Here is a 12,431-nt window from a genome sequence, read left to right as displayed (position 1 = left end):
GTTCATCTTCCTCCCTTCCCAGGTTCAGTTCCCATCAACCTCTCCAGGTCCACATAGAGGCCTGGTATACTTTTATAATTTAAGTTACATAGCTAAAGGCTCAGGGGTGTGAAAAATCCACCCCCCTGAGTTCTGTAGCCAGGCCTACCTAACCATTGGTGTATATGCAGAAAGGTTGATTGAAGAATGCTTCCATCAACCTAACTACCATTTCTTGGGGAGGAAAAATCCCTTTCATTGCTGTAAGATGTGTCTATACTATGGGGTTATGCCGACATAGCTACAGTGCCATAGCTATGCTGCTATAGTTCATCTAATGTAGATGTGGCCCCAGTATAATGAGAGCAGGCATTGCTGCTCCTGGACTCAGCCATAGAGATCATGATATGGAGTTGCTCAACTTCTGGAGTAAGGGTATGTCTACACTATGGGATTATTCCGATTTTATATAAACCGGTTTTGTAAAACAGATTGTATAAAGTCAAGTGCATGCAGCCACACTTAAAGCAACATTTGATTCGGTGGTGTGCGTCCATTGTGCTGAGGCTAGCCGTGTATTTCCGGAGAGTTGCACTGTGGATGGCTATTCCGTAGCTATCCCTGTTCCGCAGTCTCCCTCGCATTGGATTCTGGGTTGAGATCCCAATGCAAAAACAGTGTCACGGGTGATTCTGGGTATGTCTCACTCAATCCTTCCTCCGTGAAGCACGGCAGACAATCATTCGCGCCTTTTTTTTCCTGGATTGCCCTGGCAGACGCCATACGCATGCAACCATGGAGCTGTTTTGCCTTGTCGATGTCATCCGTATGTGTACTGGATGCTGCTGACAGTGTGGTACTGCAGTGTCTAGCACAAGCATTCATTTGCTTTGCAAGATCAGCAGTGGTTACATCCCTATTTGCCTGGTCTGCATGCCATTTGCTAAATTGTTGATGAGATGACGGTTATCTGTCGTTCTGTTCTCTTGCTGGCTTATGGGTGCTCCATGCTGCCTCGCTGAGGGTGGGGCCCGGGGTGATGTGACAAAAATGGGAACTGATTCCTGGGTCATTCTTCTATAATTTTGTTTACAAAATAGAGTCAGTCTGCCTAGATTGGGCAGTGTACTAGAGAACCGAGAGCCAGGCTCCGACTGTCAGAGCCCCCGATATCCCGCAGATAATGATGTGCATTGCCATCTAGGATGCCCTGCACTACCCCCATTGCTTCCTTCTCCCCACCTCTGGGTACCATGGCAGTGTCCCCCTAATTTTGTGTGTAGAAATAAGAATGCAGGAAATAGCACACTGACTCTTTTAAGTGAGATAAAATGGAGGGGGAGGATTAGCCTGCAGCGTGCTATATGATGGTCCAGGCAGTACAGTATCTTTCTTAGCATGATAGGGCTCGATGGTCGCCTCCAGTTGCTATGTGAAGACGGGTTACCAGCCATTCTGTACCATCTTGCCAGGAATGATGGGAGTTCATTCTTTTTTACCCAGGCGCGCCCCGGCGCCAACTCTCCGCCCGAGGCCATCAGGAGCACTACACGGGCTGCTGATGCTGATGCGTGGCAGTCTTTATTGTACCGACTATGATCACTGGCAAGGGGATGCTGTGTTCAGCGCTGCAGCAGCCCTACCAACAGCATTGCAGTAGACATGCGGTGACTTGAAAAAGGCAAAATTTTCCCCTTTCTTTAGGGGTGGGCAAGGGCGTAATAGTTGACATTACCTGAACACCCATAGGAAAATGTTTTTTACCTTCAGGATCTGGAGCTCAGCCAAGAATGCAAATTGCTTTTTGGCACTGAGGATGTTGATAGCTGAGTCCTTCAGTATCCCTCCCTCCTCCATGAGCATCATTTGTCTTTGGCTTTCCGTTATGCTTGTCACCATGCACTGTGCTGTGCTCTGTCTATCATAGCCTGGAGATTTTTTCAAATGCTTTCTCATTTCGTCTTCTGTAATGGAGCTGTGATAGAACAGATTTGTCTCCCCATACAGCGGTCAGATCCAGTATCTCTTGTACGGCCCATGCTGGAGCTCTTTTTGGATTTGGGACTGCATGGCCACCCATGCTGATCAGAGCTCCACGCTGGGCAAACAGGAAATGAAATTCAAAAATTTGCGAGGCTTTTCCTGTCTATCTGGCCAGTGCATCTGAGTTCAGATTGCTTTCCAGAGCGATCACTATGGTGCACTGTGGGATACCGTCGGGAGGCCAATACGTTGATTTGCGGCCACACTAACCCTAATCCGACATGGCAATACCGATTTCAGTGCTACTCCTCTCGTCGGGGAGGAGTACAGAAATCGGTTTAAAGAACGCTTTATATCGATATAAAGGGCCTCATTGTGTGGACGGGTGCAGGGTTAAATCGGTTTAACGCTGCTAAATTCGGTTTAAACGCGTAGTGTAGACCAGGCCTAAGAGGATAGCTCTGAAAGAGGATAAGGGGTTTTTGAAGGAGCGTAGCTGCAATGTTCAGTATCAGAAATACCAGCCTCAAATCCCTGTTCCCTCCCCACAAATATTCTACAGGCAGAGGACAGTCTGGCAATCCTACAGGGGACTCCAGTAGCTGTCAGACACCCCCACAATGTGTAAGGCCTTTGAAGAACTCCTTTTTATCAAAAACACTAGCCAAGAAGCTACAAATTTTGCAGTGATCAGTGAGACAAACACCAGCCCTCATCCATTCCCTCTACCCAGAGACTGGAGTGAACTCAGGAGACTTATAGCTCAGCAGCCCAAGAGACAATCCCACAAGCAGTCAGTCAGACATTCTGTAGCCTAGCTCCAAGGCCTGTCCCAAAAGAGAGCACTGATTCACCCTCTGTGACATGCCCATGAACTGAACTGATTGCACACTCTCCCAGTATATATAGGTAGCCTCATCCAGTCATGAAACATCACATGGAAACATGACAAAACTCAGTTTTCAGTCTCAAGTTACAGATCATCAATTATCAGTGTCAGAGTGACCAAAAAGATTATTTTTTCTGCACAATTCCTCTTCTCCCGCCTACCTCCCAAAATAATCAAAGTTTTGAAGACAAATAGAATTTGCGTGAAAAAATGAGAAATTTCAAGAAGTAAATATGATTTTGTGGGGCATTTTGCTTTCTTCTAAGCAGCACTTTTAAATTGTTTTTTGTTCCCATCTGCAAAATTTCAACCAGCTCTATTGATTACTTTTGCAACACATGTGAGCACATTTTCCAAGAGTTGCAAGTGACACTGTAGTATGGTGGATGGGCAAACAGGCTGGCTGATCAGTATAGTACTACTGAAAATGGCGAAATCGTGACATTTTGCTTCATAGAAAGGAATGGGAAAAAGTTATTTTAGGGGAATATTTTATTAGAAAATCCCACAAATCCCACAATCAATATCTCTGGCATCCTTTTCATCCTTTTCATTTGGTTTTTAACTTAGAAACATTTATCATCATATTCTTATATTTATTCTTTGTACAGTATAAACCTAAATAGATTTATTCTGGATAATAGTAAATTTATAACAGTATTTTAAGTAGTTTGTGTCCTAGTTTACCTATGCATCCATAAAGGGCCCAATACTGCTCCCACTGAAGTAAATGGGAATTTTGATCATGTGAGCAGTTTATACATTTCTCTCCCACTGAAATTACTACTCACATGAGTAAGTTACAAAACAGGGCCCTTTACAAGAAGTTAAATGTGGTCATAACACTTCAGATGAAAGTCTTTCTAAGGTGACAAAAAGTGAACAGAGCTCTCTGGTCAAGTGTTATTTGTTTTTGAAAATTATGATACAAAATGGGCCAGATCCTGTGCTATTTGTACCACTGCAGTGGCACAATGGGGGTGGACAGTTGCCCTAACTGGATTCCCCTGACATAGAGAAATCTTTGAGAGGTATAAAACTAGTGTAGCCAGCATTCCACCACTTGCTTCACTCTACCTCCCATTAAGGCACAGGAAAGGTTCTATGTTCAGGAGCATGGCTGGGAACAAGGCCAGAGCACACTGTTCCTTGGTGAACCCCAGCCAGGGTAGCAGTCCCTAGGGGACAGTGTAGAAGTCTTTAGGCTTCTCTCAGTTACGCTGAGGGTCAATCTCAGGCTCATGGGGAGCAGAAAACTAGCTTAGATCCACCTTTTCCCTTGTCCCTGGATCCTAACACAAGCACAGCTCATGACCTCCTGGAATCTAGACCCATGTCAGAAAGAGTGACAAAGTCATCCTGTAGTTACAGATATAAAATATTGTTTACGAGATCGCTCTGCATACTGGATAGACACAGTTCTGATGTATGTATATATGGAGATGGTGAAATCAATACTTTCAAACTTGGGTAATTAAAGTTAGTACACCTCTACCCTGATATAATGCTGTCCTCGGGAGCCAAAAAATCTTACCCTGTTATAGGTGAAACTGCGTTATATTGAACTTGCTTTGATCCACCAGAGTGCACAGCCCACCCCCCAGAGAAGTGCTTTACCGCGTTATATCCGAATTCGTGTTATATCGGGTCGCGTTATATCAGGGTAGAGTGTATTTTAAATCCATATTTACACACCTGAATATTGTTCTGATTTTCAAAGGTTCAGAGTATCTCTAATTCCCACTGACTTCAGTGGGATTTGTGGGTCCTCAACATTTCTGAAAATCAGGCCACTCCATTGTGATTCCTAACTATGGATTTAAGAGCCTAATTTTAGGCACCCGTGTTTGAAAATGTTGGTCTAGGGCCCTGTTCCTCCATTCATTACATCAGTTTTCCCTGGTGTAACTCCACGGAAGTCAATTGAGTTACACCAGCATGGAACCTGTGTAAAAGACTGGAAGCTCAGGTTCTAAGGCACCACCATTCCCTGTCTTGGGTTTTGTTTTCTTTCTTAAAAAAATATAAATAATAAAATTTGTGTTAAATGTTTTTCATGGAAGTAAGTGGAACTGCCCAGGCTGAATCAATAGATGGCCTGGCATGCAACCTTTGTATGTATTGATCTACAAGCTGTTTATCTTCTCATGCAATCATTACCAAATTGTTTATCACTTAAATTTACTGCAGTTTGACCCTCCTTAGCCAATCAAAATATATAACTATTGTCAAGTTATCACCTCCAAAAACTCACTTCTAGGAGTTAATAAACTGGCAGCCGATGAATCTTTTATTCCAAGTGCTCTCATAAATTTGTTTCTTTTCTGACTTGCACTTTCTGATGACAGATGTAATTCGCCTTGGCAAGCTAAAGAGAGGTTTAACTTACAATACAGTAATGGCACCCCCAACACAGTGGAATTTATCACTTGTCAAAAAGAATTTCCTTGACTCCACACTTTGCCTCAGTTTATGAACAGAAGGTTTGTTTGTTTGTTTTTGTGCACCCAAGGCCAGATTCTTTGAAGTGCTAAGTGCTCCTGCAGTTCCCATTGGCCACATGACTGAGAGCCTGAAGGTATATGATGCTAAATGCCTTCAATGCTCATTGAACTCAATGAGAGCTGAGGCTGCTCAGCACCCTCACTTGATCAGGCCCCATATTCTTCAAGCATTGATTTTCACTGTCACAAAGGAAGATGTATATCAATCACACTCTCTTTTAGCCATTTGTAAGTAAGTGCTCTTGTTGGATTTCCAGAAACTCACAGTTTGGAAATAGCTTGACAGAAGCTGTAGTCTGCAGTGTGACTATTTTTAGTTCTCACTAGGCTATACTATCATCTCACTTCTAAAATCAAGCATGAGTGTGGATAAACTGACGGACTTTCAAGATCTCTGACAGGGCTGCTTGATATCACAAGTCATGGGGAATTAGCATTTTCATTTTTTTCCTTTTTCAAGAATTCACTTGTGATACACATGTGATTACCTTAGATTACCTTTTTCCACACCATCCGCTTGCTCTGGACCAGCTCATATGGAAGCATTGTATGCTCTCTTCTATGGATCATTTTGGCAGATGAGGTGGCATGCATAATTGGATACTGATTCAAAACAGAAAATTGAAGTCTAACGTGGATGAATGACGACACAGGGTGAGGCTCATGGAAGCAGAGAACTGCACGGGAGCTCAATTACAGGTATATAAAGATTTGGCTTGCCTGAAAAAAAGGATGAGTCATCTGTATACACCTTAAACTAGCAGCAATAATCTTTCATTGCACAAGCACAGTGGCACAGTAGGTAGGTTACACATCAGACACAATTGATTATCTGGAGGTGGAAAAACAGGGAAAGTCCTTCCTCTGAAGTACAGCATTCTTTCACTAGCTCTAAAATTTCATTGTATTCCAAACTGGAAATAATTTCCCCCTCCTATTTTTTTCAAGGCTTGGTATTATCAGTGAATATCATTATTACACACTATTTACCTGGAACTGAAGTTAATGGAAATGTTAATGATAAACATATAAATATTCAGATGGCACTGTTAAACAATCTTACAATTTCTTTTATTAACACGCAAGCAACGTACAGTCTTGGGAGAAATGCTGTATTTTTATTTTATTTTAGGGAAGTTGTTGCAAGCAGGAAAAGCATATGATTTCTACCTTAACCTCTCTAATTAGAGAGTATTGAGGTAGTGTTACTTCCCAGAAACTGGACATAAGTGTTTTGGCAGAGAGTTCTGAAAAAGGAAATAGCCATGTATGCTTGATGACTACTCTTCAAGAAACAAATTTCAGTCTACATTATTTTTTTTCTTATGAGAGTTTTAAGTTAGATCTTTAATATGACATGGCTTTGCTTTGTCTTATAGGGTTGCCAGGTGTTTAGTTTTTGACCAGGCCTGGCAGCTCTAGTCAGAACCGCTGATGGGGCCATTAAAAGTCTGGTTGGCAGCGCAGTGGGGCTAAGGCAGGCTCCCTGCCTGTGTGGCTTTGCACAGCTCCTGGAATCAGCGGCATGTCCCTGTTCCAGCTCCCTACACATAGGGGCAGCCAGGGGGCTCTGCATGCTGCCCCCATCCCAAGAGCCAGCTCCACTGCTCCCATTGGCCAGGAACTGCAGCTTCAGGGATAGCACCTGTAGACAGGGCAGTGCGTAGATCTGCTGGGCTGCATCTCCATGTAGGAGCTGGATAGGGGACATGCCACTGCTTCTGGGAGCTGCTAGGGGTAAACACTGCCTGGAGCCTGTGCCCTAGACTACGACCCACGTCCAACCCCCTGTCCCAACCCTGGCCCCCTCCTACCCTCCAAACCCCTCAATTCCAGCCCAGAGCACCCTCCTGAACACCAAACCCCTCATCCCCAGCCCCACCCCAAGTCTGCACCCCCAGCTGGAGCCCTCACCCCACCTCCCTGCACTCCAACCTCCTGCCCCAGCCTGGAGCCCCCTCCCATACTCCAAACCCCTCAGCTCTACCCCCACAGCCCGGAGCCCCCTCCTGCACCCCAAACCTCTCATCTCTATCCCCACACCAGTACCCGCATCCCCAGCCAAAGCCCGCACCCCTCTCACATCCCAACCCACTGCCTCAGCCTGGAGCCCCCTCCTACACTCTGAACTCCTCATTTCTGGCCCCACCCCGGAGCCTGCACCCCTGCCAGAGCCAGGGCTGGCTCTAGGTGTTTTGCTGCCCCAAGCAAAAAGTAGTAAATAGTACAAAAATCAAGTGCAAGAGTTAAAATTAAAAACAGTGTTCTACTTAAATTTTTTTTTATATATAAACAAACACCAAACAAATTAGATTTTTACTAGGAAAATCTATTTTTATAAACAGAAATACAAATTTGGATTTAATGGGATTGGTGTTTCTGTGTTTTTCTATCACAAATTCACTTAATATTAGGAATAATGCTGAAAAGTTGAATCCTCATGTCCGGCGCAGCATCAAGTCTATTCCTATATTTGGTTTTTGTTGCAGTATAATATAAAAATCCCGTCTCACACAAATAAGTTGTAGCAAAAGGAAGGAGCACTCGAACTGCACGCTTAGCCACATTAGGGTACTCTTCTATTAGGCTGCTCCAAAAATTATTCAGTGGAAGATCCTTAAACTTTTGTTTCAAATCAGAGTCAGAAATTAAGTCAATTAGGCTTTCATAATTGTGCACAGTAAAGCCGACTGGTATGGCTGTAATTACAAATGGATTTTGAACCCCAAGCATTGTCATCAGTAGTTGTAGGGAAAATATTCTAATAAAGAGGCCTGCAAGTCAAGTGCTGTAAAATGGTGCTAGAAACTTCTTCATGGACTGTAGAATTTACTTCAGTCAGAAACTCATGTACTGTAGGGAAGCAGTCCAAGTTATTCTGTTTTACAGAAGATGCTCAGAATTCCAGTTTCTTTTTTAATGACGAAATTTTATCCATTGTAGTAAAAATGGTCACATTCTTTCCTTGCAGTGACAGATTAATTTAATTTAATTTTGCAAAAATATCTGCAAGATACGCTAGTCTCATTAGCCATGAGGAATTTGTCAGACAGTCATTAAATTTTTGTCCTAAATTACCTGAAGTGAAGAATACCCGTAGTTCACTATGAAGCTCAAAAAGCCTCACAAGCACTTTTCCTCTGGATAGTCACCTCACTTCCGTATGCAAAAGAAACGCTTTGTGCTGACTACCCATTTCCTCACATAAAATTTAAAATAAACCTGGATTGAAGTGGTTGAGATTTTACAAAATTGATAATTTGTACTGCTTCATCGAGAACAATTTTCAGATATGCTGGTATTTTTTTAACTGCAAGTGCTTGTCTGTGTAGAACACAGTGGCTCTTAGTGCTTTCTGGTGCCACACTTATGATTCACTTTACAGCTCCCTTCATCTTCCCGATCATTGCCTGAGCACTGTCAGTACATACAGCAATACATTTTCTCCAACTAATTTCATGCTTTCTGATAAAATCGTTGATGCAGTTAAATATTGCTTCTCCAGTTGTGTTGCTTTGCAGAGATTCACATACGAGCAGGTCCTCTTCAATAATATTATTAATTCTATATCGGAAAATACTAGTGGCACAGCAAGTCCTGAAACGTCAGTGGACTCATGTAGCTGCAATGAATACTCACGGCAAATTTTCAGTCAGCAAACTAGCTCTTTTTCTGTCATTGGCAAGATCTTTAATATGGTGTCCAACAGTATTATTTGACAACTGTACAGCATCAATTTTTTTACTAGACTGCTCGCTCAACATCCATGTTACAATATATTTTGTGCAAAGCTTCTCCAGTAAGCGCTATACGGTATACTCGATAAGAGTGTTGTCTGTTTTAGCAATTTTAATCATCGAAAGTTTACAATTTCCAAGTGAGTCACGCCTCCTCTTGAAAAAACATATACCTTTGTCTTTGTATTCAGCATGCTTGGTTCAAATGCCTACGAAGTTTAGCAGGAGCTAATGAACTATTTGCTAGTATTTTGTTGCACACGATGCACTGCGCATCAGGAAGATCTTTATTTCCAACACATGTAAAACCAAAAGACAAATAACTTTCATCATACTTTCATTTCAGTCTTTTAATACCTGCTTCTTCTTGTTTTTTGATATACTTCTGTGGAAATTCTTTCACCTTGGATAACTCACTAGTACTAACAGATTTTTCAGCAACAAAAGACTGTGAAAGTCCTCACTTTGAAGTGTCACAATATTTTTCTCATTTATTTCAGCCACAGTTGGAGTACCAGAAGAACTTGCTTTTCGTTCCAAAGTTCCTTCTTTTAGCCACAAATACATGATGATTAGGTTTAGTAACAATATTTAGAAATACTGATTTTTGTCAAATTTTGTTTGTCACAAATATTAATATTGTTTAGAGCGAAGCTAGTTTAGTTGTGCTTATCGCACACATGGTAAAGACCCACAGGTTTGAACTTGTTGAGTGAATATGTTATATTCAAGATGGCGTAAAGAGAATGGTGTGTGCATACCACTGCAGTTCACACAGCCTTGAGCAGAAGGAGTACGAGATCACTAACTGAAACGTGCCCGAAAGGGGTAGACATCAACATGCTTGAGTGCCACATTCTCTTTACGCCATGATATTCAATATGAGATCTATCAATAACCGGAAAAAGAGTTTTATGTTAAATTATAGTCATTCAAAAAGAGTTGTAAACTACACTTCAAATATGCCAAATTTAAAATAAAAAGAAATTTAAAGACTCTTTTAAAAAAATTATGATTCTTTCATGGAACACCTATTCACATCGTGCGGAACACCAGTGTTTCGTGGAACATAGTTTGGGAAACAGTGTCCTATGGCACATGCTAAAAGTTCCCTACTGCACATTAACATAGTGCACGTGCACTAAGGAACTTTTAGTGCGCATCAGCAGGGTCTACACAGGCCATAGTGTGCAACATGTTGGTGTGAGTTGCCCCACTATATAGGCAAATCCATAGCTGTTGTGTTTGCATTTTCTTTTTGAGGCAGTGGGCCTTTTACACTGGGATGCTTGATTGAAACTGGATTTTCTGCTCTAGAGTCAATATAATCTCAATATTAACACAGAAAAAATCCTACACTAGCCCTTAATTATCATGCAGCAATTCCATTCTGACTCAGTTGTAAGCCTAGTGACTTTCAGTATCAGGGGACACCATTCCCTTGGTAGCCAACATGCCCAGTTCATGCATTTACATTGAATTTGTCATAATGGTTCTGATCCTGATCCTATCAAACTCAATGGCAAAATTCTCAGTGACTTCAGTAGCACAACACAGAGCCCAATGAAAGGAAGGTAGTTCAAAAAGAAGAAGCCTTTCAAGTTTTTGAATGAAAGAGTAGATGACGTGGTGGGTGCAAATAAGTTTCACTACTTAATGGTATGTCTTATATATTGTCTGAACAGAAGCTAGAGGAGTCTATTTCCCCAAAGCAACAACAAATAAAATGGACCCACTACCTGTAAAGGTAACTTGGAAATTAAGCGGGAAAGAACTGTTCACCATCTATGTCACCCTGCCCTTCAACTCTATTTGCCTTCCAGCAGGTATCTCCAAAAACTTCACATCAGACACTCAGCCATTCCTGTGATAAGGGCTGGATCCCACAAGGATCTGAGTGCCTTCAGCTCCCATTACTTTTAGTGAGATTTGAGGGCACCTTCCAGAAGACGTTCAGAATTGGACAAGACTGGGCCCTATATTTTTTGACAGATGGCCTAAAGACATCTCCCAATAATTTACAAATTCAGATTAGTCCAAATTTTGCACCAAATTTATTCTTGGTGAAACTCCATGTAACAGGACCCCAGGGTCATCCAGTCCAGCTTTAGGTTCCTCTGCAAGCTCAATTTACCTTTCATGTCACATCGATCAGATCACCACAGTGATTTTCACTGTGTTTTCACGGTACCACTCCCCTTCTGGGCCTGGTTTACTACCATACACAATTATACTCAAAACCATACAGCCCTCTTCCCCAGGCTCAATTAGTCCTTTCAGTTTATAACAGGCTTCAGCATGCATAGCCCTGCCTCAATACTTTGTGGGCCATTCTAGGTGGGGGCTTCTTTTCCACCACAGACTCCTCATCCAAGACTTGTCCCTCAACAACCTTCTGCAGGTTTGTATGCCAGGCCTTCTGCCTGGAAGAACTTGAAACTTCCCCCTCCTCCCTGCTGTTTTTCTCTCTACCATACAGGTGCCAGAACAATCTCAGTGTGACCTCAGGCTACACTTATATTCCCCAGAAGGCCTTGTTCTTAGTCATATGATCCCATCATGTGACTCCCCCCTCCCTTGCTCTGAGGTAAAGTTAGTCTCAGGTGAAGTTGAACTCAGGACCCTTTCAAAGGGCCAGTTCACTCTGTGACACTCAATTGAAATTATGGAGTTTTACCAAAAATGAAATTGAGTCAGTGCTGTGCTCAGTGTGCTTCTCAATAACTGTACCTAAACTGCTGAGCATAGTGGGAATTATAGCCATAACTTTCTATATAATCTATAGACAAAAAAGGATAATTCGCTTCTGGAGAAAAATGATAGCCTTAGTAGAGCTACAATCCTGCCCAAGCTAAGTTCATACCATTACTCTTATGAGGGCAGATTTACAAGAGAATAGGGCAGGAAAGTAGTAAATACTTAAATACAAGGCAATATTTAAAGTAGCCACATGCTTGGTTTACAAGATAACTTGCATACCATTTACCAAAGGAGTCAATAGGTCTGAGTTTATTAGGTGAATACCAGAGATATTGCACAACTGTCACAGCTTCGTTTTAGTTGTGCAGTTGTTAGCTGAAGCCTTTGAAATCTATCTAGTGCCATTTACTATTAAGTTTTTGATAAAAAACAATTTAATGTAGAATCTATAAAACAAAACACACGTAGTCTAAGAGACAACAATGAAGTCACTTCCTGAAAATCCACTTGGTTGACAATGTTCATTGCTGTGCTTGCAATATCCCACAGATATTAATTGTTGCTAGGAAAGTGCAGTGGTGCTAGATATGAGCACCTTTTTTTGTGTTCCTACCCTGTCATCTTTTTGTTTGAAATAAA

Source organism: Chelonoidis abingdonii, chromosome 9 (assembly GCF_003597395.2).
Source record: "Chelonoidis abingdonii isolate Lonesome George chromosome 9, CheloAbing_2.0, whole genome shotgun sequence".
Classification (NCBI taxonomy): Eukaryota; Metazoa; Chordata; order Testudines; family Testudinidae; genus Chelonoidis; species Chelonoidis abingdonii.
This window is presented reverse-complemented; position numbering follows the sequence as displayed.